Below are 7,696 nucleotides of genomic sequence, written 5' to 3' on the forward strand. Positions count from 1 at the left end.
CCTTTTGTTTAACCTTCAAGCTTTCAGCACACTTCCCCCCTCCCTGCAAATGATGGATTCTCTTTACACTGACTACACTTGCTAAGTGAAACTGTTTTACATGTAATATCTAAGACCTAGAGGAATGAAATCATTGTTATAATTTCCTGATGGTGCACACACTACATAACACGCACAAGTTGTCCAATCATAAATTGTTGATTCTGCTGGTTTAGTTGCTCAGGACATATTCTATCAAAATCAGTGTTTAGGGGAGTACCATGTAAATACATTACCACTTTTTATAGCATTCAACTTTGCAATCTGATTCACATTATAAAGCAGGTAGAGCCTGTAAGAATGCTGTGGTTTGTCATGTTGATTTTCATCCTGTTAGCAGAGGGCTCCAATGTGTGCAGGGTACAGGATAAAGGAGAATTAATTAAATTACAAAAATAACAGCTGTTTTTCTGTTCTATATATTTTAGAGCAAGGCGTTCCCAATTTTTTTGATCATAAGGTGAATCACTAATAACAGAAGGCAGTTCCATCAGAACCTTAAAATGCTACGCCAGGAGGAAGGATCCCCCTACAAGAATCATGAGACAAATGAACTCTGCAGCAGAAAAGGGAAATTTGTTGACACACTTTTCATATAATTCAAAATGGATATGGCCACTAGAGTTTCTGGAGCTTCTGCTTTCTTCTGCCCCACTCCCCCCCAGAATCTGAAAAGTGACCATCTTTAGGAAAAAATCAAGAGTGTAATTCTGGTAAATTATCTTAATTTTAGTGTGCTTTGTGCTCAGAGAAGGGTGATGGCTGAGAGTTGTCATGAATTTTCTCTTTTTTTTTAGTTAGCAAGAGATATACTTTTAATGTGTTAAACTTGGGTGTCAGAGTGCTCTTAAGAGATTTTAGGTACTTTGGCATCCACAAAAAAACCCAACCTGGTAATCCATTTCAGTACTAAAGTTCTAGATATGGACTGGCTTGTACTCAGCGTCCACTAATTGATCTTAAAATTTGTGATAAGAATTAGTATCCTTACAAGATCAGCTGGTATTCACTGGTTAGTAACTGGATGTTAGAGCCATAGCATGATTATTTATGTTAGGGCTAGGAAGTCTAGTCAAGGTGGCAAATGGGACACTTAAGACTTAAGGCCAAAAGTTTAATCTTGATGACCTTCTGAATAGGGACTGACTTCAAAATGTATTGCTCAGTGACCCTATAAATAGCCCATTTACAAAATTAAAAAATTACTATAACAATCTTTTCCTCAGTACCTGATTTTCAAAAGAGCAAGTTTGACAAAGAGAACTGTCCTTTAGCAGGCTTATTGACACAGTGTCATTGCCTGTTTTAAACTGATTTCCATTAACTTTTTTTTCCTTATCCGACCTTTTCCAATGGTTCCTAGTAGGCTTTCTCTGCATAATTAACTGTTCAGTGATAAATCAGGAGCTCAAAAATTTAGGATCCACACAGTGAGCCTGAACCAAGAAAAGTTCTCATATCCTTCTTGATGAGGTTATATGCCTAAACCTAGCAGCATGCAATGCTACAAGTGAAAAGTATTGCTGAGTGCAAGCTAAAAAGCAGGGACTGATTAGGGGTATCCATATAACATTTACAGCATCCCAGAGTTCATTCTCCCTTGATTAGGTACTAACATAATCGGAACCAAGTATGTTTTCATTACATATGTAGTGTCATGGAAGAAAAAAAAATAGTCAGAGATGAGCTCACCTTCACTCTAGTACAGGGGTGTTGAACACATTTGTTATGAGGGCTGGATCTGACATAAATGAGACCTTGTCGGGCAGGCCATGTATATCATAAAATGTAATGCCAGGTAGCAGAGAGAGAAACTATAAAGGACACAGATTTTTTTAAAAAAACTTAAAATATGCTTAAAAGAGTAGCACTTTTGCAATATTTTGTTTTAACAGTTTCTGATCACTAACACCTCTTGCTCTGAATTACTGCATCAAAATCTGGAGAAATGCTTGTGCTGCAGCAATCTTGAGTATGCTGTTCAGGTGTTGTTCAGATGTGTGTGTGTGTGTGTGTGTAAGTTGTAAGCCTACTTTTGATTTGACATTCATTACAGAAATCGCAATGCTTTGAGCCTAAGACCCAGGGGAAAACATGAGATGGCTGGGCACTGCGAGCTTTTGTACATAAGTTGCTTCATGTGCTAATCAGCCAATGGAGAAAATAGAGGCTTTGCTCTGTAGAGCGCCTGTGTGATTGAGCAAAGCAAGCTGTGATGCAGAAGGAAGCAAGAGAGAAGGAAGCAGATAATGGTGAGTTGCTTGCAGGCTTGATAGGAGCCTCTTGTTCCTTGCTCTCTCTACCATCCTATTACTCTAAGTGTGATCCTCTTAAGAATAATAAGCTGAAATACAGCCTGGACAGTATTTTTAATATATACCTTTGACTGTGCAATCCCTGACAATTAGCATTTTTAGCTTAGTTTCTTTTATATGTAACCTGATGTCGGGTATTTTCACTTGCTGTCATTTCCAGCTAGAATTTGCAATCAAGGATAGGCATTTGCGGTATAGCCACGTAAACAAATGAATATTTTGAGGGGGGGGGGCGGTTATTCCAATCTACATTATTGCAGAGTTAGTCATTTTTATTGGAAGAGGGGGGAAGCTTTTCCTCTTGCCTGATTCCTATCCTAGAAAAACCTGTTGTTTTCACAAGTAGATTATCTTTGCCCTGACTGGAATAGTGCAGGCTAGCCCAATCTCTGAAGCTAAACAAAGTCAGCCCTGGTTAATATCTGGATGGGAGACTTCCATGGAAAGCCTGGAAAACTAGGCTAAAACAAAATGAATTTCAACAGGGATACATGTTAAAGTTCTGCATTTGGGTAGGAAAAATTAAATGCATGTTAGGATGGGGGAGACTAGTCTCGGCAGTAGTATGCACATAAAGGAACCAGGGGTTTTAGTAGACCACAACTGAACATGAGTCAGCAGTGTGATGCAGTAGCTAAAAGAGTCAAAGCGATTTTGGGCTGTATCAACAGAAGTATAGTGACCACATCAAGCTAACTGAAGGTATTGCTTTGTTCTGGTTAGACCACACACAGAGTATTGTGTTCAGTTTTGGGAATCAAAAAAAAAATAGTGTTAAACAAAATAGGGGAATCACAATTTAAGGATATAGGCAAGCTGGAACATGTCCAGAGGAGGGCAAGGAAGATGTTGAGGGGTCTGGAGACCAAGTCCTACAACAAGTCTGCTTGGGTATGTTTAGCCTGGAGAGGAAACACCTGAGAGCTGAAATGATCACCATCTTCAAGTACTTGAAGGGCTATCATATAGAGGATGGTGTGGAGTTCTATGTTACCCCAGAAGGTCAGACCAGAACCAACAGGTTGAAATTAAGAATTTCCGACTAAACATTAGGAAGAACTTCCTGATAGAGCAGTTTCTCAGTAGAACAGGCTTCTTTGGGAGGTGGTGGGCTCTCCTTTGGAGGTTTTTAAGCAGAGGCCATCTGACAGCAATGCTGGTTCTGTGAACTTAGGCAGATCATGAAAAGGAGGGCAGGAAGGGCTGCATCAGTGCTTAGTTCTTGTGGCCCTTTCTTACATGCCCAGCGAAATGCTGTTTGCCACATTGGCATTAGGCAGTAATTTTCTCTAGGTCAGCTTTACCAGGGATTCTGGAGGGATTTTTATTATTATGCCATCTTCTGGGCATGGAACAGGTGTCACTGGGTGTATGGGGAGAAAATATTTGTGAATGTCCTGCATTGTGCAGGGAGTTGGACTACCATGGAGGCCCCTTTCAACTGTGGAATTTATGGTTACTATGCTGTGGAAGACAACGGCAAACCACACTTGCCTTGATAATCCTATGGGGTTGCCGAAGTTAGTTGTGACTTGATGGCTCTTTACTTACAGAGATTAAAGATTTGAAAAAAAGACACATTTTTATTTTCTTTTAATGCAGGATTAAGCCTGAATAAAGACAGGTGCCAATGCCATGGGTTTTTTTCCTCTCCAAAAGCAGTAATAGTTCTTTGGTGGTAACAGTATGTAGGTGTTATGTATTTAACACACATGGCATTCTAAACTACTGCTCACTTTGCTGACTCCCAAACCCGGGCTTAGTTCCTGCTCTTTACACACCTGATAAAGCTGCTGCTTACTTTATTCTTGAAGCTGAGCTATCTAAACCTATAACTTGTTCCTACCAACAAAACTCTGGAGCAGCCTCCTAGGAGCTTGTACTGACAGACTGAGTGCTGCTTTGCTGCTGGTTGTCCTGAAATTCTTCCTCAGGCTTTTCTTATCAGAATCAAGCCTACCACACTCAACCTGTCTAATTTAGAATCAAGACAGACACAGTCATGTTTTTCCTTTTACAAGAATGTAATTTCTCAACCAAGAATGGCCAATAGGATAAATCTAGTCCCTGTGATCATTCTCTTGACATCTTATTTTAATAAAATTATGGGAAACTGCTCAATGAAATGAGAAATGCTCTGGTTTCAAAATACATGGTTTATGTAACCCTGTTCTCAAACACATTCCCTATCTGAAAAGCCCTTATTAGGTAGCAGCAATTTTATAATTCACCTACAGCTTATGTGGTGCAGTTTGCAGTGTTTCCAATACATTTCCAGGCCACAGCTTGTCAGAAGAGAGGAGGCCTAAAGAATGTGTAAGTTTTATATCCCTGCTCTGAAGAAACCCAGAGGGAGGAATAATGCTATATATAACTAGTTAGGTAACAGCTCCACAAAACGTAAGATCCAGGGGGTAAGAGACCAGAATCTGGGTTCTGAGAAACCTATGTTCAAATCCTCACTATGTCAAGTTCACCAGGTGACCTTGTACCAGTCTCTCACAGCCTTACCTGTGTCACTAGGTTGTTGTGAAGTTAAAATGAGGGAGAAACATGTGCTGCCTTGAATTATTTTCCTTTTTGTCCTTTTGTACCTTTAGCAACTCATTGATTCACGATTCATTGATTCTGGTCACCGCACCTCAAAAAGGATATTATAGCATTGGAAAAAGTCCAGAAAAGGGCAACTAAAATGATTAAAGCGTTGGAACACTTTCCCTATGAAGAAAGGTTAAAATGCTTGGGGCTCTTTAGCTTGGAGAAACGTCAACTACAGGGTGACATGATAGAGTATTACAAGATTATGCATGGGATATTGAAAGTAGAGAAAGAAGTACCTTTCTCACAATACAAGAACTCGTGGGCATTCAATGAAATTGCTGAGCAGTCGGATTAAAACGGATAAAAGGAAGTACTTCTTCACCCAAAGGGTAATTAACATGTGGAATTCACTGCCACAGGAGGTGGTGGCGGCTACAAGTATAGCCAGCTTCAAGAGGGGGTTAGATAAAAATATGGAGCAGTGGTCCATCAGTGGCTATTAGCCACAGTGTGTGTATATATGTGTGTGTGTGTGTATAATTTTTTTGGCCACTGTGTGACAGAGTGTTGGATTGGATGGGCCATTGGCCTGATCCAACATGGCTTCTCTTATGTTCTTATTAATCTTAAACAGCAGAATACACATTCTTTTTCTTATGCAAAAGCTAAAAGAACTGAGACAAATTTTGCAATTACTTGAGTGTTCTTAGGATCCTTATCACTAAGCAAAAGAGCCAGGGTTTCTCGAGCATGGGAGGATGACTGATTGAATAAAGATTTAATATAGTAATCTCAATCTCAAAAAAAAATCTGCATTCCATCAGAGTGTGAAAGGATGTATCAATCCTGTTAAGGCCACAAAGGCAGATTCTATCAGCATTGGGCCTATTCAAAAATCTCCCTTGCAAAACCATTGTAGGTATAATGCTCAGTCTTGCAAACAAAATAGCATGATATAGTAAGCTAGTACATATAGGGGGTAAAGATTCTGGGTAAAGAAGGCAAAAAAACCCAGGGGTGAACATACTCTGCAGGCTCTCAGGATCAAACTACCATGGTCAATTTCAAGGACTTGCATTTTGATCAGAAAAAATGCTTTGGTCTCACCCATGCCTTGAATTCCTTAGAGCATGGGTGGGGAACCTCTGTCCCGAGGGCAAAATGCGCCCCTCGAGGTCACTTGGTGTGGCCCGCGGGGATTCCTGGGCCGAACCAAGCCATGTGGCAGCCTCCCTGGGGCCAGGCTGGCCAGCGAGGATCATGGGGCCCAGCCGCGCTGTGCAGCAGCCTCTCCAGGACTAGGCATGGATCACAGGGCCCAGATTTATTTATTTATTCGATTTATATCCCGCCTTCTCCACTGTACTGTGCGGCAGCCTCCCTGGGGCCTGACTGGCCCACCAGAATTGCTGCAGGGCCTGGAAAAGTTACTGTCACAGTTCAGTTTGCACATGATTATCCCAGATGGTGTGACCTAATATGCTAATATTAGGAGATGTGGTCTGATATGCTACTGAGTTCCTGATGGGCTTTTTCTACAAAAAAGCCCTGGACCTATGCATTTGCCTAGGGAGGCAGGCCAGGTGTGTGTGTGTATATGCCAGATTAGGCTCTCCCCACATGACTTCAAATAGAAAAACAATTATTTGCATTAATTTTGCTGGCCTGAACCATTCTCCTTCGACAGAGCACTGATAATTTTGTATGGCCCACGAATGATGTTATAAATATCCATACGGCCCTTGGCAGAAAAAAGGTTGCCCACCCCTGCCTTGGAGGAAGGGCAGTATAAAAATGTACAACACAGATAAATCTGGCTATTAGTGGATTATTAAGTAACTCCAGAGAGATTCAATTTGCACAATAGTTAAGGCTACAAGAGAACAAGAATTGTAGAAGTACTAGCAAAGGGACTGGCAAATGTAGAATGGCTCAGCAGGGCTCTAAACGACTACTTAAATAGGAATAATGAAAGAGGTTTGATGGAGAATAGTGCAGTTTGAATATTTGTAGAAAAAAACATCCAATCAAGTTATGGGAAATGCCACTGAGAAAGTACCCAAGTATCAACAAATCAAAGAACTAGCCCCAAACCTTTGCACTTGGGCATTGGGTGCTTTCACAAGACTGCAAGTGGATTCTTACACAATAAAAACCCAGTTGCAAAGTGTTTAGTGTGTATGAACACAGCCATTGTTACTTTCAAAAGCTAGTTTTTATAAAAGTGAACAAAAGCTAATCCACTTGTCATTTATAGCCTGTAACAATAAAGGCAAAGCACAGCCTTCAATTTACAGGACCTGAACAAGTCTGTTAATAATAAGATAAAAGTCATTAATTCATGGGGGTGGAGGAAAGTGCTGCGAAGTTGTGGTCAAATTAAAACAACCCCAAGAGTGGGTCAAAGGTGGTTTGTCATTGCCTTCTTCTGTGGCTTAGTTATGTACATATTACTGTACATAAATCTATAATTCTCAATTTTTAATTCAGTCTGAAAACAATGATATTCCAAGCTATCTAACACAATTTCTTTTAAAAAGTTATGTCATTATGTCACAAACATACTGAGATGTTAGACAAAAATCTTAAGCTTTTAAGTTGGAAATAAACAATGCATAAGTCAGTGTAGTATCTAAAATCCACAACAAATTATATTTGCTAGCTTGCCTTTACTATTTTTTTATAAAACCATCTCTCAGTATTACCTCTTAGGGTATCAATAAATCACATAAGTTTGTTGTATCGTGCACAGAATCCCCTTTTAAAAACTTATCTTGCTTCCTATATTTAAAACACCTTAT

The sequence above is a fragment of the Heteronotia binoei genome, chromosome 3 (assembly GCF_032191835.1).
Source record: "Heteronotia binoei isolate CCM8104 ecotype False Entrance Well chromosome 3, APGP_CSIRO_Hbin_v1, whole genome shotgun sequence".
NCBI classification, from domain to species: Eukaryota; Metazoa; Chordata; class Lepidosauria; order Squamata; family Gekkonidae; genus Heteronotia; species Heteronotia binoei.